The sequence below is a fragment of the Eschrichtius robustus genome, chromosome 10 (genome assembly GCF_028021215.1).
Source record: "Eschrichtius robustus isolate mEscRob2 chromosome 10, mEscRob2.pri, whole genome shotgun sequence".
In the NCBI taxonomy this organism is placed as follows: domain Eukaryota; kingdom Metazoa; phylum Chordata; class Mammalia; order Artiodactyla; family Eschrichtiidae; genus Eschrichtius; species Eschrichtius robustus.
In genome coordinates, this window is record NC_090833.1 from 107,188,395 (window position 1) to 107,213,826 (window position 25,432).

The following is a 25,432-nucleotide window of genomic DNA, read 5'->3' on the forward strand; positions in this document are numbered from 1 at the left end:
AGCATACGACCACATGAATGCATTGGGAGGGCGCACCACCCTGTCTTGGAAGGGAGCAGTGCAAGTAAGAGGCCCTGAAGCTTAAGCTCCTTTAGTTTGACTGGCAATCCTCCTCTGTGGTTCTGTACCATCAGCTCCTACTCTATCCCCAGGTCTAGGTGCTCTTTTGTGTTTTCATGACCTTAGAGACTCTTTTGCTGCCAAGTGGACCCATAGTCCATTTCCCCACCAACCTCATCTTTCCTACGTCCCTGGTCCACTTTCTGCAAAGCTCCTGCTTTATCTCTGCTGTCTGCCTTACTCTTTTTTTTTTAAATTAATTTATTAATTTACTTTTCGGCTGCTTTGCGTATTCATTGCTGCATGCGGGCTTTCTCTAGTTGTGGCGAGCAGGGGCTACTCTTCGTTGCAGTGCTCAGGGCTTCTAATTGCAGTGGCTTCTCTTGTTGCAGAGCAAGGGCTCTAGGCACATGGGCTTCAGTAGTTGTGGCACGCAGGCTCGGTAGTTGTGGCTCGCGGGCTCTAGAGTGCAGGTTCAGTAGTTGTGGCTCAAGGGCTTAGTCACTCCGAGGCATGTGGGATCTTCCTGGACCAAGGATGGAACCTGTGTCCCCTGCATTGACAGGTGGATTCTTAACCACTGCGCCACCAGGGAAGTCCCATCTGCCTTACTCTTGACAGTTCTTTCTTCCCTGTTCTCACCATTAACCCTAGAATTGTGGTAGATCCACTTTCTTACAAAAAGGTCTGTCTATCCAGGATGATCACAGCCCAACCACTGGACTCTGAAGACCAGTGCCCCCCCCCCCCACTCTCCCCTCAGTTGTACTTAACGTGCTGGATTATGACCCAGTTGCCTCCTCTTAGAAATGCTTTGAACTATTGTTTATAGACCCATTATCTCAAAGGTTTCCTAATCACAACACTCAACATATTAATTAATGACACTCAACTCATATCTTCTCAAATTTTCTGCAATACACAAACTATTGACCATCCCTTCTTAAAACTCTTCCTTTGGTTTCCATACTGCCTGCATCCTCACCTACCTCCATATTTCCTTTCCCTAGTAATTCCTTAAATGTAGGCCTTCTTGGTCCTCTTCTTCCAAACAACCTCCCTCAGCTTTAACCACAACTCCTAAATCTACATTTGTGGCTCGGATATTTCTCCCAATCTCCTGACTGTACTTTCCAGCTGGTTTATAGGCATCTCACATGCATGTCTCACCTGGTTTCGAACTCCACATACCAAAGCTGAACTCCTGATCTTCACCCATCAAATGCTCTTCCTTGTGTGTGCCCCCCTGTTTCCATTGAGGGCCTAACCACTCACCCTGGTCTAGACAGCTCTAATTTTCCCCCTCCATCCTTTAGCAAATCTGTTAGATCCAATCATGTCAAGTCCAACAACATCTCTCAAACCTGTCCCTGTCCATCCAGTTTCCAAGGCCATCACCTCAGTCCAAGCCATCAGTTCCTTGCATGCAGACTTTCACAGTGGTCCCCTAATTGATTTCCTTTGCTCCCAGGGTTCCTCAGTCTAATTTTTCCTGCATACTGTTGATGTTCATTATTCTACAATATGGATTAGTTCATGTCATTTTTCTGTGCAAAAAAAACTTTTATACTTAACGAAGAAAGTATACTTAAAATCTCCATAATATGCCCCAACTTAACCTCCGAGCCTTATGTCCCACGTAAACCCCCATGCACGTGAATATCCAGCCACCTGGGCTTCCCTGGTAATGCAGTGGTTAAGAATCCACCTGCCAATGCAGGGGACACGGGTTCGAGCCCTGGTCCGGGAAGATCCCACATGCCGTGGAGCAACTAAGCCCGTGCGCCACAACTACTGAGCCTGCACTCTAGAGCCCACGAGCCACAACTACTGACTCCACGTGCCACAACTACTGAAGCCTGTGCACCTAGAGCCCGTGCTCCACAACAAGAGAAGCCACCGCAATGAGAAGCCCGCGCACTGCAACGAAGAGTAGACCCTGCTCACCTCAACTAGAGAAAGCCCGCGCACAGCAATGAAGACCCAACACAGCCAAAAATAAAAATAAATAAAATTAAAAAAAAAAAAAGAAAAGATCCAGCCACCTAACCACGCTGGCCCTCCCCATGCCTTGCCCACCGTGTCCCATCAGCTCCAGGCTCCCCCTCCCCTCCCGAACTACCTTTTCATCCTTCAAAGCAACCAATCTTCTTTTTTTCCTTCCAGTTTTACTGAGATATACTCGGCACATAGCACTGTATAAGTTTAAAGAGTACGGCATAATGATTTGACTTACATACATCATGAAGTGATGACCACAATAAGATTAATGAAAATCTATCAACTCATACAGACACAAAATAAAAGAAAAAATATATTTTTCTGTTGTGATGAGAACTCTGAGGGTCTACTCTCTTAACAACTTTTGTATATAACAGAGAGCAGTGTTAATGATATTCATCATGTTGTACGTTACATCCCTAGTACTTCTTTATCTTATAACTGGAAGTTTGCACCTTTTGACCACCTTTTTCCAATTACCCCTCCCTCTATTGCCCTCAAACCAACCAATCTTCTTAACTCCAGAAATCCTCCTCTCCTCAAGGCTACAGCATTTGTCTGGAATAACGTGAATTTGGGTGACTGTCCTATGCATCATATACATTTAGATGGAGACCTCTCTTCCCCATGAAGCAGTGAGTTTTCCAAGACCAAGTCGTGGGTCCTCCTCCTACTTGTTTTTCTCCATCCCTGGCACTGTGCCTCTGTTCAGTAATCTCATGGTCATTGTGGAGGCTGCGTTTTAGAATCCCTGGGGACAGTGTGACCCACTGTGCCTTCGACAAACTGCTCAGGAGAAAGGGCCCTGAGTTTGCCATCAAAGAGACTCACATTCAAAACCAAACTACACCATTCTTTAATGGTACGACTTGGGGGCAAATTCCTTAACGTACTTCTGACCTCAGTTTCCTTATCAGCAAAATCGGAATAAGCGTAACTTTGCAAAGCTTAAATGACATGACAGGCACAGGAGTGTTTGGACCTGGAAGCTTCTCAAATATTGATTGGACTTCATCATGCTGTCACTGCCAGGCCCACCTCGACTTTTGTGTTTTCAGCTTTTTTAACCTGGGAAACGTATCACAGTCCAAAAAACTACTTTGGAATGAAAAAACACGTAAAAAGTCGTAAAAAGTCACAGTGAGGGATTAAAACTAGTAGCTAACACAGTAAGGTAATAATAAGCGTTGTAAAACCCTTATTATAGTGCTTGCCACGTAACATCATAACAATTTATTGTCTGTCTCTCCCATGAGGTTCTCAAGGGAAAGGACTGAGACCTTTTGTCCCTAGCACCCAGCACAGTGCTTGGCATGGAGAAAGCTTTCAGTATATGTTTATTGTCTATCTGAAGAACAATTTCACAATCTTTTACAAATTAAATTACACATATCTTTGACCTGAATATTTCACTTTTAGGAATTTATCTTACAAATAGGCTTGCACAAGTACAAACAGAGAAGTCCAAGAAAATGTGGTTTGTGGTATTGTTCGTAGTAGCAAACCAAAAAAACAAACAAAAGATACCTCAAACATCCAAAATTAGAGGTCCAGTTAAATAAATAAATACATGCACACCAAGAAACACTATGTAACATTAAAAACTGTGAAGTAGACCTCTAGATACTGGTGTGAAAAGGTGTCTAATATACATTGTTAAATGAAAACAGTGATATACACACACACATATACATACACACGTAGGCCTGTATATGCAAGAACAACTTCTTGAAGGATATACAGGAAACTGTTTATAGTGGTAACCTCTGCAGAGTGGGACCAAAGAATCAGGAGGAAGAGGAAGAATTGCCATGCTCACCGTTTATCCTCCAATACAACTTGAACTTTTACCATGAGCAGGAACTAAGTTTAGATTTTTTTTTTTTTTTGGCCACACTGCACAGCTTGACAGATCTTAGTTCCTGACCAGGGATTGAACCCGGGCCCCAGCAGTGAAAGCGCTGAGTCCTAACCACTGGACTGCCAGGAAATTCCGGAAATTTTTAAATAATAAAGTAAACAAATAAATATTTGCTGAACGATTCTGTGAGGTTGTCTGGGTAAAATTTGTCTGATCATTAATTTCCATCAGCCGGATAAAGAAAGTGATATGTGGAAGCTCCTTTCTTTTCCCTTGATGTGAGTTCAAAGACCATGGGAACAATTTCTGGAACATTCAGCTGCACAGCAGGCATCTCCAGTGGTTTATCAATGTCACTGAGAGCTCCAGATGCATTTATATTCCCACCCGTAAGAGTCAATTGTGGCTTGTTCTCCATGATCAATTACCAGCCCCATCTTCCTCCCTGTTAGCAAGACAGCACATCCTCCCCAGGACAAAAGGGAAAATGGAGAAAAGCAGCTTTGCCAATTGCCTCTGCAGACTTCTTGCTCTTTCCCTGGAAGCCATGTGGCTGCCTTAACCGTTGTCCCAAAGCTGGCACTGCCTAAAGGAGAGGGATCTATAGCAGCAAGTGGTGGTGATTAATTTTAAGCTGTCATGGAAAATGTTTTTGCACTTTAATGTCAGAGAACTGTATTATTATTATAGGTCTGATGCTCCCTTGCCAAGGTGGCATGTTTGCTCTCAGGCTACAAAATGAACACAGAAAGCTTTCTGGTTGGCTCCCAGGAGCATCTTTTGGAGAAAGGACAAATGGGAAGCTGCCAAGCCAGCCAGGTCCCCCCGGAACCCTCCCCCACCTGCCTGCCTCCCTGCCCCAGCTGGAGCAGACCTAGCTGCTCCCCTCTGCCCTTACGGTTATCCACAAGGGTCTCAGTTTGTCCTCTTGGGCCATTAGGAAATCCCAAATAGTGGTGGACATCCCAGATAAGAAACGGATACAGGAGGTCAAGATTCACTCTAAAGAAACGAAGGTGCTGACAGTGTAGAAGCAGGTGGAGGAGAGCATGGGGGCCAAAATCAACCAGTACACAAACATCTAAAGGTCCCCCCGACCTGGGTCTGAGTCAGAGACAAAAACTGTTTCTCGGGACTTCCTTGGTGGCGCAGGGGTTAAGAATCCGCCTGCCAATGCAGGGGACACGGGTTCTATCCCTGGTCCGGGAAGATCCCACATGCCACAGAGCAACTAAGCCCGGTGCGCCACAACTACTGAGCCTGCGCTCTAGAGCCCACGAGCCACAACTACTGAGTCCATGCACTGCAACTACTGAAGCCCACGTGCCTAGAGCCCGTGCCCCGCAACAAGAGAAGCCACCGCAATGAGACGTCCGTGCACCGCAACGAAGAGTATTCCCCGCTTGCTGCAATGAGAGAAAGCCCACGCACAGCAACAAAGATCCAACGCAGCTAAAAATTAATTAATTAATTAATTTTTTTAAAAACCTGTTTCTCTCCCTTACCTACCTCCATGCCCACTATCACTCCTCACTCCCCAAATGCCCAGGGGAAGGGCGGGGGGAGAAGGGGGGCACAAAAACTGACTAGCTTTTGCATTTCAATAAAATATTAATTTCTTGCATAATCTGCCAGCAAATTAGATCAAAGAGCTGTCAGTTTATAAAATCATGCCATTTATGAAGGGAACAAACTTAAAATATACTCAGTTTAAAATAACAGTCACCAAGAGGCAAGATTGATTTTGGTAGCTAGAACAGGTCTAGGAACTAGAAGAGAGTACAAAAGACAGAGACTCAGAACATTTCCTCTATAGCACTGTATCAAACACCTTTTTCAAAACTTAAGTAAGAAAATCATAGTAATAATAGTAAACTTCTATTTATTGAGATCTTACCCTGTGCCAGGCCAGACACTTTACAAAGTTTTTATTTATAATCCTACTGCATGGGAAATATAGTTATTCTCATTTTTCAGACGAGAAATCTGAGAATCAGGGAACTTGCTAAGAATACACTACAAGGAAGCAGTGAGGACCAGCCGGTTCACCAGCCCAGACTACCTCCTGGGATGTGCTACCAAGAGAGATACACGTCATGGCTAAAGAGCCTACATTCTAAGTGAGTCTTGGATTCAAATGTTTCTTTTAATTGCACACTTATTCAAGGCATGGCAGAACCTAATTTGAGCTTAAAAAAAAAATATGGTCCTCTACTGTATAGCACAGGGAACTCTGCTCAATATTATGTAACAACCTAATGGGAAAAGAATTTGAAAAAGAATGATACATGTATAACTGGATCACTTTGCTGTACACCTGAAACTAACACAACATTGTTAATCAACTATACTCCAATATAAAATAAAAAGTTTTAAAAAATAAAAATAAATTAAAAAAAATATGTTCCTTGAAGCTATTCAAATACTGGCTACAATAAACCAACAGGAGAAGCTGAACTTGTGCCCTGAGTCAAAAGCATCGCTATGTTTCATGTTAGAGTTTGATGGAAAGGGACTGAGAGCCAACCTTGCATATATTACCTGCTACAGTATTCATAGCTCTTTTCTTGTCCAGGGGCTTAAGCTCCCTCATAAGGTGGTAAGAGAATAAGAAGATGCTTTGTGCACCACCTCTGGACCAGCTCTCTCCTCTGGGCTCCAGATCATAACCAATGCCATTTGGATGCCCCAATTCATCTTGTCCAGAACTGAACTCATCCTTTCCCCCCAAACTACCTCCTGGTTTCCTATCTGCATGAATAGCCTTTCCAGCCTCCCAAGGGGCCAAGGCAGTAACTGGGGTGAGATCCCTAACTTCCCATCCCCCACTTCTGACACTCCCCAAGTCATGTCAGTTTTGTTCCTTAAAGTCTCAGACCTGTCCATTCCATTCTGTCTACCCTATGTCTCTCCCACTACTGCAACCGCCCGCTAACCAGACTCACACTTTTCACCTTGCCCTGTCCTAACCATCCACTGCATCTATTCCAAAGCAAAAGTTCTAGAGTAAATCTAGGGAGTTCCCTGGCAGTCCAGTGGTTGGTGCTTTCACTGCCGGGGCCTGGGTTCAACCCCTGGTCAGGGAACTAAGATCCTCAAAGCTGCATGGTGTGGTCCCCCCCCCAAAAAAGTAAATCTAATCGTAACACTTTTCTTCTTAAAACCAAATGACCTCCCTATTGCCCCTCCCCCAGATATTTTTTAACAGCTTCATTGAGATATAATTCCCATATCATACCCATGTAAAGCACACAGTTCCATGGTTTTACTACACTAGCGGAGTTGTACAGCCATCACCAGGATCCATTTTAGAACATTTTCATCACGCAAAAAGAACCTCCAGACCCATTAGCAGTCAGTTCCCATTTTTCCTCAACCCCTGGCAATTAATAATCCACTTTCTGCCTCGTTGAATTTGTCTATTATTCTGACATTTTACATAAATGAAATCATACAAGATGTGGTCCTTTATGACTGCCTTCTTTCACTCAGCATAATGTTTTCAAGGTTCATCCATGTTGTAGCAGGTATCAGAACTTCTTTCCTCTTTTATGGCTGAATAATATTCCATCCTATGGATAGACCACGTTTTGTTTACCTGTTCATCAGCTGATAGGCATTTGGGTAGCTTCCACTTTGGGCTATTATGAATAATGCTGCTATGAACATTCACATGCAGGTCTTTGTATGGATGTATGCTTTTGTTTCTCTTGGCTAGACATGAGTGGAACTGCTGGGTCATACGGTAAGTTTATGTTTAACTTCTTAAGAAACTGCCAAACCGTTTTCCTGTTTTCTAAAGTAGCTGCACCACCCCCAGATACTGTAAAGCCAAGTTGTTTAACGCGGTTTATAAAGCCCTTCCTAACCTGGTTGCAGCCTACCTTTTCCCCTTCATCTCCATTGACACCCCAACTCAAACTGTATACTGTATACAGTTCAAACTGTATGCTCGACTTAGCCGTCCCTAAAAAATATATATCCTCTCTCTCCTTTGGGCTTCTGTAAACACTGTTTCCCACGCTTGGACTACTCTCCAGGCCAATGCCCACGGGTCCTCGGGCCTCAGTTTCTGTGACCCTTCCTTCTAGGACCCCCAACAAGACTAGTGTTACTCCCTTGTGTGTGTGACTTGAATTGACTGCTCTGGCAACACTTGTCACACTGCATTGTCATTGCCTTTGCCATGAGCATTGCCATTGCTGGTCTCGATCGTCTTTTTTTTTTTTAGATTCCATATATATATGTTAGCATACGGTATTTGTTTTTCTCTTTCTGATTTACTTCACTCTGTATGACAGACTCTAGGTCCATCCACCTCACTACAAATAATTCAATTTCATTTCTTTTTTATGGCTGAGTAATATTCCATTGTATATATGTGCCACATCTTAAAAATACGGAATGCTTCACGAATTTGCATGTCATCCTTGTGCAGGGGCCATGCTAATCTTCTCTGTATCGTTCCAATTTTAGTATATGTGCTGCTGAAGCGAGCACTCGATCCTCTTTTTTTGTTTTTTGTTTTTTTGGCCGCGTGGCATGTGGGATCTTGGTTGCCCCACCAGGGATCGAACCAGTGCCCCCTGCATTGGCAGCACCGAGTCCTAATCATGGGACCGCCAGGGAAGTCCCACTGGTCTAGATCATTTACTAACAAGTAAGCTCACTGAGGGTAAGGATTATACTTTTCTTCCCCAGCCTGGAATTGGTGTCTTGGAGGTCAATAAATATTTGATAAACGTATAAAATCCCTGGTCATCACTCTTCTTCCCTGGGAGATTAAAGCTGTGGTGCCAGGATCCAGAACTCCTTTCTCCCAAAGGAAATCATTCGCAAACCATCTTGGAAATGCACAATCTGATTTTCAAAATAAAACATTTGTAGTTCCTTCCTAATTCTGTTTTGCTCAGGCTAATAATAAAATGAGTTGGCATTTCTTGGGTATATATCAACTGACAGTAGAGGGAGCCCAGCCAAGAATGTGTTAGGTGACGGGTAGGAGTCTGTATGCGATTAAAAATAGACCGTGTGTAATAATGAAGAATTGAAAATTACTCAAATGCCCAACAATTAGGAAATAGTTAAATAAACTCTGAGATTAGACAGATAGATAATTAGATGAATAATACTGACATTAAAATTGTAAATAGGGAATGGTCTGTTCGAAACAATCCTAAAAATAAAACCAGAACCCCAACTAGAATCAACACATTGATTACAACTATGCAATAATGTGTATGTACAATGACAATGACAAGAAATGTCACGTCATAGAACCAAATGAATAGTAGGTGTTTTATAATGAAACTTAGAATTTTGTTTTTTCGATGTTTTTTAGCTTTTGCTGCAAAAATCTATAACAAATAATTGTGATGTATTGTATCCTAAGTGTGTATCATAAATTGAAACTATTGAGCTTTTCTAAGGTACCTAAGGCACGGTTTATAATTTGTTGGATATATATGATGCATTGCATCCCCTAAGTAAAAAATATATGTGTGCGTATGTATGTATGTGTATATACAGATACCTATATTTGGCTTTCATATGCTCTCAGAGAAGGTAAAATGTTTTCACTTTGTCATTGCCCTTCGCCTCCATACTTCTGGGAGTCAGATAAACAAGCACTACGGTATTATCTCCTCTTTATCAGGTTAACTTTAAACACAATATGAAACTGAGATTTATGAGGCCATTTGCTCAAAGTGACAAGCTAGCAAGGATCAGAACCAAGACCAGAAGCCAGGTGCCTTGGCACAAACACAAATTCTTAACTCCGCACAAAAACCTGAGCCAGATGACCAGGATGAGAGCAGCATGGGCTCACTTCACTTACTCAGGATCTTCAGTGTTCTTCCCTGAAGGACCTTGCACAGCATCCTACACAAGGAGATGCTCAGATAGCATTTGTTCAAGGGATTGATGCATCAGTGGATCCATCAATGGGCAGGAATTTAACAGGTAGACACTGATCAGCAAAAATTCTTCGGTACACTTGGTGGTATCAGTCTTCACCAGATCTTCACTACTATTTAATATCTTTCCTCTACACATATTCTATCCATTCATTTATTCGTTCAGCAATTGATTATTAGGCAACTACTATGTGTAGGAAACTGTGTCACTAGCTTACAGAATTACAGAAATAAGGTATTAGTCTTACCTTCAGTATACTTATCATCTACTAGGAGAATGAGATTTGCATTTTAAAAATCTCTATAATTCTTGGCAGAATATGAGATGAAGGGAGGATAGACAGTGTTCAGAGAGTCCAGAGGAGAGAGAAAAGGTATTTAGCTGAAAGAATAAAGGCAAGGGCTTCCCTGGTGGCACAGTGGTTGAGAATCCGCCTGCCAATGCAGGGGACACGGGTTCGAGCCCTGGTCTGGGAAGATCCCACATGCCGCGGAGCAACTAGGCCCGTGAGCCACAACTACTGAGCCTGCGCGTCTGGAGCCTGTGCTACGCAACAAGAGAGGCCACGATAGTGAGAGGCCCGCGCACCGCGATGAAGAGTGGCCCCCGCTTGCCACAACTAGAGAAAGCCCTCGCACAGAAACGAAGACCCAACACAGCCATAAATAATAAATAAATAAATAAAAATTAAAAAAAAAAAAAGAATAAAGGCAAGCTTCATGGAAATGAGGCATTTCTTCAGGGCCTTGAATGACAGGAACAATTTCACAAGAGCTGGGGGAGGACATTTCAGGAGAAGCAAAGCATTTTAACAAAGGCACAAGGTGAAAATTTTCACAAAGGTGAGGATCTAAGAAACACTCAGTTTCCTTAGAGAAACACATTTTAGCTAAAACGTGTTCTTTTTTTTTCCCACAGTCGCTTTTTCCAGTCTCTTTGCCTAAAGGGAGCTGGACGGTGCTTTAGCCAAAACTCTCCTCTGACTTGGGCAGGTGCTAGAACTCGGGCCCCAGTTCTGTAGAAATGTACTGTGAGGGCTGGTTTGTGAATGTCCTCTCTTTTATGAACAAGGTAGAAGGTATTATTAGCCTTGTTTTAGAGCGAGTGTGAAACAAAGGTGCAGAGAGACTGGGAACTTTCTCAAGGTCACAGGATGAGTCAGCTGGAAAGAAACCCTAGAACAAGGGCTGCCCCTCTCCAAAGGAGCCCGCAGAGGCACGTCTGCACCAGGGGACAACGTGTTCCCACCCAGAACCCCCGGCATCTGCAGTGCCTTTTCCTAGGAGTTCAGCACACACGGCAGACATGATTTCGTTTTCTCAGCACCCACTGAAGTCGGGTGAAGGCGTCTTTATGTTCTTTTCTCAAGTAGACAAACTAAAAGTCCCCAAGGTATCCTAAGTAGTTCATCTGCGAGCAAGTAATATGTCAAAGTCATTGATGATTGACTCCAAGAGCAGTGCGCTTTTTGACTCTTGTCTTGGGACCAAAGGCCAGCTAGAGAGGTGGTGGTTTGAAGGTTGAAACGTGGCATTTTAAGACCTGAGTTCTGATCCCAGCTCTGTCCCTCACCTGCTGTTTGATTTTGGGCAATCACTCAACCTCCCTGAACCTCAGTTTCCTCATCCATAAAATGGAAACAATATATCTTTGCAGGGGCTTCCCTGGTGGTGCAGTGTTTAAGAATCCGCCTGCCAATGCAGGGGACACGGGTTCGAGCCCTGGTACGGGAGGATCCCACATGCCGTGGAGCAACTAAGCCCGTGCGCCACAACTACTGAGCCCGCATGCCACAACTACTGAAGCCTGTGCCCCTAGAGCCCGTGCTTGGCAATAAGAGAAGCCACCGCAATGAGAAGCCCGTGCACCGCAACGAAGAGTAGCCCCCACTCACCACAACTAGAGAAAGCCCGTGTGCAGCAACAAAGACCCAATGCAGTCAAAAATAAATAAATAAATTTTTTTTAAAAAAAATAATATATATATATATATATATCTTTGTTCTCAGCATGTATTTTTTTCTTTCATCTGATGGGGCTTGCATTCTAATGCCTCCACACGTATTTTTAAATGCTAAGAAAAACAGCTGAGAGAAAACCCACAAATCCATTAAAAATGGTTACTTTGGGGGGAGGAGAATGGAACTGATCAGCTTCCATTTGTATACCCAGTGTACTTCTATTTCATTTGGAATTGCTTAAAATGACCCAGGCAAACAAATAAAGGGTAAAAATAACAGCAACCTTATAAATTACTGTTTGAAAAGTACCTAGCACAGTGATTGCCAAAGACCTCCTTCTGGACAAAAGTTAGTTTTACATTTAAAAATTAATCATTATGTCATGTGGCAAAAAGGAGGCGGAATCAAGGCAGGAAATCAAGGAGCAAGAAGAAAATAACACAAAGTTTCTAGTAAGAGCTAAATTCCTTGGAAGACAATGAATGGAGAAGACAGAGCACAGGCCCTGGCTTTGAAAAAGAGACCTGGTTTTGAATACAGTCATGGCCACACATGCATTCTGAGCCATGGGAGAAGTCCCAGCCTCTCTGGGCCTCAGTTTTCTTATCTGTAAATGGAAATAAATATTCTCACCTCATAGATTTACGGTGAGGATTACATGAGACAAACACGTGAGGTGCTTTAGAAGGCACAGAATGTTACATGCAGTGTGGGCCACTGAAATGAAAACACCGTACATACCCACAAACCTCCTGTTTTACCTGCTTCTGGCAGGTGGAGTGTTCCTGTGGGTTATTATAGGACCGTATCATGAGGGAACGTCTAAACTGTTTAAGCCGCAAATTATCCTTTTAAAAATATTTTGTGCTGTATCCTTGAAAGTTGCTGTAAGGGTAAAGATTTAATGTTCTCATCATAACAGCAACAAAATGGCAATCGTGTGAGGTAAAGGATGTGTGAACTAGCCTGACTGTGGTAACCATTTCACAATATATATGTGTATCAATATATGTGTGTATTATACACCTTAAACTTACGCAATAGTATGTGTCAATTATATCTCAATAAAGCTGGGAAAAAAAGTTTTAACAGAACTAAATTAAAGCCAAGAAAGCACCTTGAAAACCAGCCAAAGTGGTTTCCATCTTTCTGATCTAGACGGGCTTTTCAAGACCACATACTTGGCGGTCAAATGCTGACCTCGGTGATCCCCTGGTGCTTCCTGGACATACTGTGTTTAAGCTCCTGCAGCCTTCGGTAGCAGATGTGTTTAAAGAGCCATAAACTCAGCAACGATAGACAGAAACATACTTGCTTTCCTCCGGGCTTCTGGCTCGGAGTCAAAGAATTTTTCCTGTGTAGGAATCTGGCCTGCGTGCTCTGTTCTGTGTATCTGAGGGCTGTTTCTAGAGGAAACTCAAAATCAGGATGATTTTTGTTCCCTTCGAATCAAAGCAGTTGGCTTTCTGTTTCTTCGCCTGTGAAATGAAGCAGCCTCCTTGTCACAATGGCATAAAATCGTGGCTTGTTGTGAGAGGTCAATGAGACACTCTACATGACAGTGCTTTGCAAACTGGAAACAGTAAACCATTCAGAAGAAAACACACGAGACAAGCTGAGGTCCCAAACACTACAAGTGCGGGATCAATTTTCTGGTCGAAGGAGAGACTTAATGAAAACTTTCCTATAACTCCAAGGAAAAGAAGTAATTTTGGTTTTGAACTTTATGAATTTGTTTTGCCCCAAATCTCCCACTCCTTTTGTCCTTAATCTCAGTTTTTGGCTTTCAATTTTGGTTCAGTGCTTCCGCCTGTGTTTCTGTGGTTTAATCGTCTCTCCCACCTTCCTCCTCTTCTCTTTGCTACCATGCGCATTTCCAGGCAGCACATGAGGTGGGAGAGCTGAATTTCTCAGAGAAAGCAGTGGTTGGTCCATCCAGCTCTCTTGTTAATTCCATCTCTTAATGATGCCACAAAGGACGACAACAATTTCCTAAGAACTCTTGTCTTCTCTGCTTCTTCTTCTTCTTTTTTAAAAATATTTATTTATTTATTTACTTATTTGTTTGCGCCGGGTCTTGGTTGTGGCTGGTGGGCTCCTTAGTTGTGGCATGTGAACTCTTAGTTGCGGCATGCATGTGGGATCTAGTTCCCTGACCAGGGATCGAACCCGGGCTGCCTGCATTGGGAGCGCGGAGTCTTATCCACTGTGGCACCAGGGAGGTGCCTTGTCTTCTCTTCTTTACTGAGTACTTCCGTGTGCCAGACATTGTGCCCAGTGCTGTAACCCCACCCCAGTCTCCCTTACAATCCTCACAACAGTCCACTAGAGAAGACTTTTACTTATTTCACAGATAAGGAAAGTAAGGGTCTAAGTAAGAAATTAAATGACTTGTTCAAAGTCACACAGCTGATGAATGACAGAGGTGGGATTCAACTTCAGCTACATCTGACATCAAAGCCTTTCGCCACTGGACCACACCGCCTCCTAGCCTGCTAAAACTTTTGTATGACCTGGAGCAAATCCGACCCCACCACTGCCCACCCCACCTCCCCACAGTCAGCAGGGCTGTCGTCCATCAAGCCTGGGACATCCATGTCTCTCTCAAGAAGACCCTGGCTGACTCTTGCCTGCCCTTCAAGACTTACAGGAGATGCCTGTGCTGAGACAACCTCGCCAGCACCCCCAGGATGATTTTGAGACCCCCCGCTAGGTTCCCATAGCCCTAACACTATGCATTTCTTTCTTTCTTTCTTTCTGGTCCCACTGCGGGGCACATAGGATCTTAGTTCTCCGACCAGGGATGGAACCCATGCTCCCTGCGGTGGAAGTGTGGAGTCCTAACCTCTGGACCGCCAGGGAAGTCCCCAATGAATTTTTATATTTCAATTGTGGGTTTACTCGTGCTTCACCCTCACAACTTGACCAGCAACCAGAGGGCAGCGTCTGAAACTTTTTGTGCATTCCCAGTGCTTAACCAGTGCCCGGCACTGGAATGTAGTTGGCCCTCTGTACTTGTCAGTTGAATGAATAAATGGATTAATATATAATGAATACATGAACAGCAACAAAAGCTACAACAAAGAACAAGCCAAAGCTGCTCCTTACTTCTTGTACCCTCATCCATATCGACGCGACCAACCAAGTAGCATGAAATCAATTCAACAGAGATTTATTGAGCCGTAGGGCGGTGTAGCTGAGTGCTGGCACTTTGCATCAGAATATCTTAGAAGCGAGGACGCTGGGCACAGATTTCTTGTCTGTAAAAGTATAATAATCATACTTTTATCACCAGATTGCCATGGGGCCAAATCACATAATGGATACGAAAGCACTTTGGAAACTGAGGCGTGATATGCAAATGTGGGTGGTCGTAATTTAATTGTTATTATTATGTACAAAGCACTGTGTCAGGTCCCGAAGGAGGACTTAAAGAAGAGGAAACTACTGCCCACAGGACACGCACACATAATGAAGCACTCAAGGGACTGTGAAACTAGGCAGAAAATAATGAAAGAAGTTCAAAGACCTCGAGGGGCTCAAAGGAGGGAGAAATCAGGGGTCAGGGGTCAGGGGTCCAGGCAGGCCATCATCTAAGGCTGTGGGATCTAAGGGAGGCTTAATGACAAGGTCCCCACTCTCAAGCCATTTATGGTCATACGCATTGTCTGGTGGGACTGAAATGTGTGGTGTTTGAACGCAGAGAGCTTTTCCAGTGTGTGGTCAGTGGAGGACATCAGAGACCTGGATCTTGCAGGGCGGGTGGGATTCAGGTTAGACGAGAGGGGGAAATGAGTTCCGTACAGGGAGGAGGCTGGAAACAAAGCAGGACTGAGCTTGGAGGGTCTAGGAGAGCAGAGCAGAGACCTCTGTGCTCCATCGCGCCCTCATTCCCTGACCCCGGGCACAGCATCAAAATCGTCTGAAGTGCCACACTGGGTTGGATCAATAGTCCATTCAGCACTCTATATTTGGACCGTAGCTCGAGGGGATATTTTGGGAGAGCCTCTGGTTGTCCTAGTTGGGTAATCACTAATCTTTAGCGATTAGGAAGATAAATTATATGATAACCCATTATGGAATAATCATTCATGAATTTTTATTCACCCTGTCTGCAACTATAGGCAAAAATCCCCCCAAAAGGACCATCTCAAAGGAATGTTCTAGAATATAAAGCTGTTTCCACGGGCTCTCAGATGGCTGATAGAAAAAAAAATTTTTTTTTTTTTTTTAATATAAGATGCAATCCTACAAAAAAAAATCCCCAAAACTTTAGAGACAGAAAGCAGATCAGTGGTTGCCTAGAGCTGGGGGTGGGAATGGGGAGTGTCTGCAAATTGGCACAAGGCGACCTTTTGGAGGATGGAAGTGTTTGAAATTTACATTACAATTTGTGGATTTCATGATATATATATATATTACGTCTCATAAAATTTTTTTTAAAACCTGTATAAATGCTTCCTCCCGTCCATTCCCATAAAATATTATTCTTTATAAAGGAAGATATGGCAAGAACAGACATGAGAATAGGACCTGGGGATGTTTGGCCTGGGAAGGTGAGGGGAAAAGAGAAAATCTAGGGGCACCTGGTGGTACGTGAAAGAGAATGAGAGGTGCTTCATGGAATCCCAAGGAGACTGAACCAGCTGAAACGGATGAAGGTTGCAGCTTGCTCTGAGAAGCAGGGACCACCCAATACTGGAAGGATTCAAGCCTAGGCCGAATGCCCCGTTGTTGGATGTTGCAGGTTTTTAAACAACGGATGAGGTCATGGAGTATCAGGGCTTTAAGGCCCTTTCTCACCCTCAGAGTCTCTGATTCTATAAACTGGGTGAAATGTGGGTTTTCCCCATTCATTAGGAGAACTGAATGAACATACCAGGCTTTTGCTCCTTTCCTTCCCAAAGAGCCTGACTACAAAATTGTGCAAAAAGATCCAGTAACTAAACTGGGGATCTAGACATCGGCAGCTAATATTACCTTCCTCTCCCGCAGTTTTTTATTTCTTTACAGTACCTAGAGATTGAGGGTCAGTTCTGTTGTATCTTTGGGTCTTAAAGGCCTTGACGGGACACCCAGAAGCTTCTATCCATAGAATTCTGAGCTCCCTTTCCAGCCTTCCTTCAATGTTCCCCACAGCAAACCACCTGTTCCAGGCAAACCCACCAACACACAGCCCCCCAAACACCTTTCACATGTTCCATTCTGCATCTTTCTTCAGATCATCACCCCTGCATACAAGCCCTCCTCTGATCCCCACACTCGCCTAAGTCCTAAGCTGCCCACAAGGCCTGTGTCCGGTTGCTTCCTGCCCCTGCCCCTGCCCCACAGGCGAGATGGTCGTGGAGGTGTGCCCTGGGAGGGCCTCACTGCCAGCCGTCCACCAGCAAAGGCCGAAGCTGGTTATTGGAGGCTGAGGCTACAAAAGGCCTGGGATGAATTTGGAAGTGGAGACCAGGAATCCAAAATAGGTCAAAGCCAAGGGGATGACGTCTTTGGCACAGGATTAGGGGATCCAAACAGAACACTGATTCCGTTTTTTTATCTCCTTTCAAAGTTTTAATTTATATATACTTTATATGTAATATTAAGAAGTCAATCTTGAAACAGAATAAATTATATTATCACCATTTAAATAGTTTACTTACATAATTGTCATTTTTATTTAAGTTCTACGGTGAATTCTGCTTTCACTCTTAATTGAAATGATGCCCTTGGGACTTCCCTGGCAGTCCAGTGGTTAAGACTGCATGCTTCCACTGCAGGGGGCACGGGTTCAATCCTTGGTCCGGGAACTAAGATTCCACATGCCGTGTGGTGGCATGGCCAAAAAAAAAAAAAAAAAATTAACTAATTAATAAAATAAAATAAAATGATGCCCTTGTTGAAAATGTAACGGTCATTGAAACATCATTTCGTGATTTTAGGCAAACCAGAGAGGCGTAACTATAATTTCTCAGTCCAAGGATTTTAGAAACCGACTTATTGAGCATTCTCCAAAAGGTATCCTCTTGGCCTTCGAGGGTTTCTATGTTCAAACTTAACAAGCAAAATTGAAAATGAAGAACCTATATGCTGGAGGTTTTCAAAAGTAGAAAATATTATAAAAATTCAGTTTATATTTTTCATAATCATTAATCTATGGTCTATATAAAATTTTTATCTTCTTACCTTAAGATACCACTAAATAAAGGCATATCAGGCACAAAACCCACATGCAATAAATATACAATAAGCAAAGTAAATTGATAAATGCCATTAGTTACACCATTCCTAACAACCAAAACCACCATTGCTTCCCAGCCTTTGGTGACAAAGATGTATAGCTTGTCAGATTCAAGTTCATTACATCCTTCAAAGAAATAAATGAGTCTTTTGGAGTAGAAGACTGCATCAATTTTAGGTTCAATTCCTGGAAATTTCTCAGTAATCAATATGGGATAAACAAGATCCATAATTACCTTCTCTCATTTCCCCTCCAACATTGTTTATCCACAAAGAGGCTGGTCTTGTAGATGAGTGGATTAAACCAGCAACATCAATCTCGTCACAGAGTCAGGGAAACCCAGATAATGTGTGCTCTTGGTATAGTTGGGTTGTGGTTTTTAAATCACTGATTAACCAGTACTTGCAATCTTTAAAAAGAAAAACTTGACTCCTGGTTCCAGTTTCATATGAGGCTTAATAGCTCAGGAAGCTTTCACCAAAAGAATTCATCTTTAAAGAAAAAAATTTTTCTTCCAATTGTAATGATAGTATCAACAGTCAAATTGGAGCCACAGGTGGCTGGTTCCATGGTCTAAGGCTGTGACACTGCCTTTATGAGTCTCCATTGAGAGACTAAATGTCACAAATTACCTCAGCAGAGAGGCGAAATCTGTTGAGGTCAACATAATGTAGAGGGGGAACATAGTAGCCTTTGGATGCTTAGAATGGCCAAACTCACGACCAGCAACAAGAAACAAATGTATGCTTTTGGTGTGTTTAAATCCAGATTTCAGCCCTATCAAAATGCAAGCCTCCTCCAATACCAGCTCCAGGCCCATAAGCACAGGTGATGGTTCCATCTCTGCCATCAAAAGAATTAGAGTCTCTATGAGCTCCTTGTGGGAAATATATGATAATATCAGCCTCATTAGGGTTCTTCTGTTTGAATTGCATGGGGTCACATCTCTCCGTACTTGAGAAGCCTGTGGATGGCATAGTCAGCACCCTTCCACACCATGGAGGATAATTCTTGATTCCGTAGGTGACATGATGTTTTGTCCATACTGGTTTCCCCATCACTGTGCCAAACTAGTGAACACTGGGCCTCCCACATCCTGGTGTGGACACCACTGTCAGAGGAGAGGCATCCAACTGCCCAGTCACATTTGGCCCCAAGAACAACTGCCACATTTCCTGGATTTTGCCCACCACGAAGTTGCTAACGATTCTCATTTGAGCATGGGGGTTCTTTCCACCAGGAGGCCATAAGAGGTGCCCAGGGACCTTTGTGCAAACAGCACATCATTTTCTTCTGGACTTGTACTATTAGACAGAGGGACAACTCCAGAAGCAGCAGCTTGAAGAACGAGAATTAAGAAAACCTGCGCGCAGCAACGAAGACCCAATGCAGCCAAAAATAAAAATATAAATAAATAAATAAATTTATTTTTAAAAAAAAAAAGAGGAGAAACTTCATTCCAAACTTCTCTTGAAAAGTTTAACCCGATGCACTTTGTTCCTTTTTAGTCTTCAGCTGGCTTTTGTTCCTGCCTCATACATATGCAGGTATTTCCACCCCCAGCATTCCTGAATGTCTCTGACACCAGATCTCAGCACTCCCTCCTCTAAATTCCTTATTATCTGTGCCTCCTATTTAATGATATCTTATATTATTACTCAACTTTTCATAAAAATGGTCTGATTTACCAACTGTATTGTCAGACCCTTGAGGGAACACAAGCCAACCTGAGTGTCCAGATTTATTATTATTGTTGTTGTTGTTTATTTGTTATTTTTTTCATTTTATAGGCTGACATCTCCCTTCCACTCTCTCCTTTGACCCTGAATCTTCAACTTTAGACCAAAAGTTTTCACAGGTGCATTCAGATGAAAATGAGGTGAGGAACAGAGAGCTACTGTTTTGCCATAAGGAAGGAAGCCCCAGAACTCTGGACCAGTGTCCACAAATATGGCATCACAAGTATCTCAGATCAAACTGGAGTTCTAAAACTAGGACTCTATTTACAAAAGCATATTTAGAACTTCTAGGCTTTTCTGAGCTTTTTGTTGTTAAAGCAAAGAAATGCTATGATGAGGTGTCCAGCCTACGTGTAAAAGGTTCCTTCAGAATAAAAAGACTTAATTGAAAACATTTTACTGGAAGTAATTCCACACTCTGAGTAGTATAGCTGTTACTGGTCTTACCCGTTAAATGGGCAGCAGCCAAACTTTTCTCCTGACCCTTTTGTTAATAGGAGGACCACAGACATGTTTAGAAACAGCCCCAGTACAAGTGGAGGTGACTAAGACCACCTAACACACGCCGCCTGCCATGAAGTCCTAGAGAGGAGATTGCTTTATCTTTTATTCCGATTATTTGCTCTTGCTTGGGCATAGAATTGTGTTTAAAAGCTTATTGGGCTTGGGCTTCCCTGGTGGCGCAGTGGTTAAGAATCCGCCTGCCAATGCAAGAGACACGGGTTCGAGCCCTGGTCCGCGAAGATCTCACATGCCGCGGAGCAACTAAGCCCGTGCGCCACAACTACTGAGCCTGCGCTCTAGAGCCCGCGAGCCACAACTACTGAAGCCCGCGCGCCTAGAGCCCATGCTCCGCAACAAGAGAAGCCACCACAATGAGAAGCCCGCGCACCGCAACGAAGAGTAGCCCCCGCTCGCCGCAACCAGAGAAAGCCCGCGCGCAGCAACGAAGACCCAATGCAGCCAAAACTAAACAAATAAAATAAATAAACTTTAAAAAAAAAAGTTATTGCGCTCAAACTCCCAATGAATTCTGGGATTCTCGTTTACATCTGGCCTCTGTCTGACCACTCCCAGTGTTGGCAGATTACTACCGGGTGAGGCCCTTCTGTCCGGTAATGCACAGCAAGGGTGGTCAGGAAACATCCCACGGGCGAGATGAATCTTCCCAATATTTGTCTGAAATTTCTGTCCGCCACACCAGTCTGCTTTCTTCATCTAGTGTAATGTCTTGAACTGCCAAGGTAGGTCCAACTCTACAAGGCACAGGACCCACGTGTGTGTTATATGACTGGATAACAAAACCCAGCAGAGACAGTGTTGGAATTTACGCTGTAGCGTATCCTCTTTTTATTTCCTTCTTCCATTATTTCAGATAAGTTAAACTCACAGAGTTATACAATTGGTAAACTTGCAAGGAACTTCCATCTACATCATGAATTCTCAACACGGGCCAAAAAAATCTTACTCATTTTATATGTAAAGCACAAACGTACATACAGTTCATAAACAGATATACAGTATATCTGGTGGTATGAAAAGTTTATGGGAAAGGGCAGTTAGCAAAAATATATCTTTAAAAGGGTTCCTTAGGGGTGAGATAGTGAAAAAAACGTTGAGAGATGCTGACAGACCAGTGTTTTCAGATCAAGTAAATCAGAATCTAGGCATGGGATCCAAGCAACACTGTTTGTTTTTTTTTTTCCTTTTGGCTGTGCTGCGTGGCTTGTGGGATCTTAGCCCGCCAACCAGGGATTGAACCTGGGGCTCCGGCAGTGAAAGTGCCGAGTACTAACCACTGGACTGCCAGGGAATCCCCAACACTATTTTTTAAACTATTTTTAAAATTTTAATAAATTAATGAATTAATTAATTTATTGAAGTATGGTTGATTTACAATGTTGTGTTAGTTTCACGTATACAGCAAATTGATTCAGTTATACATATACATATCTATTCCTTTCCGGATTCTTTTCCCTTATAGGTTATTAAAAAAATATTGAATGTAGTTCCCTGTGCTATCCAGTAGGACCTTGTTGTTTATCTGTTTTATATACAGTAGTGTGTATATGTTAATCCCAAACTCCTAATTTATCCCTCCCTCCTAAACTATTTTTCTAATGCGGTAGAAAAATCCACAGCCAGGATTGTGAACCACTGACCCAGATCAACCCCCTCTTATTCCCTGGGGCAACTGAGAACCAAAAAAGAGAAATAACCAAACCAGACAGCTGTAAGTCCCTCTTGACAGCTATGCCAACGTTGTTTTCAACATGCTATGGTGTCTTTTTCAACTTTGATGCTACAGTTTGAATATGCTTTATTACATATTAGCCTGTTGACAGTTTGGTCCATGTTTTTTACACCAAACTTTATCCTGGCAGTTTGAGTAGTGATTTATGGTTTTTTGTAAAAACTGAAAATATACTCCATGCATATGGTTTCAAAAAATTCAAATACAAAACGTACCTTATGAAACCTGAGTGTCTCTCTCTCAACCCCTACTTCAGTCTCCCAGTCAACGGCTCCCTTCCCCAGACGCATGCTCCGTGCCAGGTCTCTTGATTGTCTGTCCGACAGATTTCTGTGCCTCCTTCTATCCCCTTTAAGTAATGCCAGCGCTTGATAATTATACAGGAAAGAATAACGCTCAAATCAGAGCATCCAAGCATCTTTACTTCTAGCTCCATTGTATCTTTCTCAGGGTTTGGTAATGACAAGTACACATCCTTCTCCAGGAGTGAAAATAACATCATTTTGAACAGCAGTACGATTATACTTTCATTTTATACCAAATTTGCCTACACCAGAAATGTCCCAGCTATAAAATAGGACCACAACAGGCTGTCTCATGGTCCTGCTATAAGGCAGCAGTCGTGGTAAGTTACCCAGCATTTCACAGAACAATCGACGTATCAAGAGAAAACAAACAAACAAACAAAAAACTTTGCCTATCACAGATTTCCTTTCCTTTCCTTTCTCTTTTGTTTTTTGTTCTAAAAGCAAACTGCTTTAAGCACAGACTAATCAAATCCTGTATAACAAATATATACAGTAAACTGTGAAAGGCATGGTGGTCTTTCAAATGCATACAAGCACATAGTATCCTTTCTGGATAATTTGGATTGTTTGACTATTGATTCCTTACTTTCGTAAAGAGATTTTTTTTTTTTAATAGAGCATCTTTGTGTCTTCCTTACCAGGACATTCCTGTTGTCCCAAAAGTGACCCGAGGCAGTGACAGGCAATCATCTCTAGACTCATTCTAGGCTGATGACTAATCTCCAAAATTCTGCTTCTTTTCTCCACCCAACCTCCAACTCTGAAGTGTTACCCCAATGAGAAAAGCCATTTTATTTCTCTGGGAAGATAAATTTTAAAAACTGTTCTCTTGAAATTTATCCCTACCCAGAACATGCTGACATAGAAGTGATAACAGTTAAATTTAGATAGCTCTTTCTCAAATCAAAGAATACTCAAGTTGAGAGGAAAAACAGAGCTCATGCTAGCCCATTATTTCATTTCACAGCGAAGGCAGTTGAAGATGAAGGAGGTTAGCTGGTTTGTCCAAGGTTATGTGGGAAAACTCACTTCTTTTTCTTAGTAAATAGTTACTAGATGCCTACCATGTGTCCAGCATGGCCCAAGCTCTGGGGCGCAGCAACGGGTGGGTTCCATCAGGGACATGTGAATGGCAGTGCCAAGGCTAGAATTCGGGTTCTGTCCTCCTCCTGCCTCCATCGCAGTCCCCTTGGCGGGGCCCTCTGGCCTTGCCTCCTCAGAGGATCAGCATTCAGCATGATAAAAATAAGACAATTTCCAGGAAGATGGAGCCTGATTTTTCTCAGTCCCTTCTGGCAGGAATCGAAGGACATTTGGGAGGAAGCCAGGGACATGAATGTGTCCTTGTTTGTAGTGATAATGCCGTGTCCCAGAGGCCATAGGACACAGGCCTTGGGTGATTTTAGAGACAGCCCTCCCATGGTCACGCACCCCCTTTGTGAATCAAGAGGGGGGCAGGGCTAGAAGTGGCTATGTTGCCCACGGAACACACCAGGCTGACCTACTCAGGGATTGCAACCAAGACGCTGTCTCCCCTAGAACAGCGCTGGAGACAATTCAGTCACAAACAGAACTGCCCTGCAATCTGACTTTCAACCAACGACTCGCTTGTTTCTGAAATGTCTATTTATTTTAGCTTCATGACTTAACAGGAATAGTGTGAGGTAAGATGACATGAATCACTTAGAGCCTTTCAGATGGTGAAGTACCAGCCTTGACAAGAAAAATAAAACAAATCCTACAGACAGGCACAAGGCATGCATGTGAGTGCATGCATACTCACACGTGCACGCACATAGGCACACATGCATACAGACGCACACACGCTCAGCTATAACTCATCCTTACAAAAATTAAACCTGACAAGAGGAAACTTCACGGGACACTGACTCTGGAATACCTCTGTGCATGAGTATTCATTTTGTTAAAAACATTTCAAATAAAGGAATAGACCTTAAGAACATTATGCTAAGAGAAATAAGCCAGTTACAAAAAGACAACTACTGTATGATTCATGTATATGAAGCAACTAGATTATTCAAATTCATAGAAACAGAAAGTAGAATGGTGGTTGCCAGGGGCTGGGGGGACAGGGAAATGCGGAGCTGTTTGTTTTTTGGTTTTGGGTTTTTTTTTTTATTATTTTGGCTGCGTTGGGTCTTCGTTGCTGTGCACGGGCTTTCTCTAGTTGTGGTGAGCAGGGGCTATTCTTCCTTGCGGTGCGAGGGCTTCTCATTGCGTTGCGGAGCACGGGCTCTAGGCACGCGGGGGAGCTGCTTTTTTTTAATAGGTATAGAGTATCAGTTTTGCAAGGTGAAAAAGTCCTGGGGGTGTATCATACAACAATGTGAATACAGTAAGTCCCCTACATGAAGACCTTCAAGTTGCAAACTTTCAAAGATGCAAATGTGCGCTCGCATGTCCAATAACGTAAGTTAGTTCACGTGTCTGGTGTACACTGACACGTGCGTGCATCCTCTACAAGTGGTTGTGCTTTTGTGTACTTTACTGTACAGTACTGTATAGAGTATAGTAGTATAATAACTTTATTTCAAGCCCAGGATGTCCAGAAGCGAGAGTAAAAGCAGCGGTGGTGTAACTGGTACTACTGTACTTTTCAAGGTCCTGTACTGTAAGATTAAAAATGTTTTCTTTATTTTTTGTAGTTTTTTTTAATGTATTATTTGTGTGGGAAGTATTATAAACCTATTACAGTACAGTACTATACAGCCAACTGTGATCTTTGGGTACCTAGGCTAACTTTGTTGGACCTATGAACGCACTCTCAGAACAGAACTCGTTCGTATATCAGGGACTTACTTTATACTTAATAATACTGAACTGTACTCAGAAATGGTTACAGTGGTAATTTTTATGTTATGCGTATTGCACCACAATTAAAAAATTTTTTTTCAAATGGAAAAGAAGTAATACTTCCTCTCCATGAAGAGTTTTCTACCAAATATGAGGTACTATTGATAGGTGTCAGGGAGGTAAGTTAAGTTCTTGAGGGCCTGTGAATTAAATTGACAAAAGCCAGAATTTCAAGAGAAAAGACAATGTTTATTCACATAGGTACTCAGGAGCGCATACAGAAAGTAGCT

The 25,432-nt window shown here is 42.8% G+C and overlaps 1 non-coding gene across 1 annotated transcript; it reads right to left on the bottom strand.

The window, feature by feature from the left end:
• Positions 1–8,315: 8,315 nt before the first annotated feature.
• LOC137771080 (U6 spliceosomal RNA) lies at positions 8,316–8,422 on the bottom strand. The gene has a single exon (XR_011075296.1). It is a non-coding gene; the product is annotated as a U6 spliceosomal RNA (small nuclear RNA).
• Between the last annotated feature and the right edge of the window lie 17,010 nt (positions 8,423–25,432).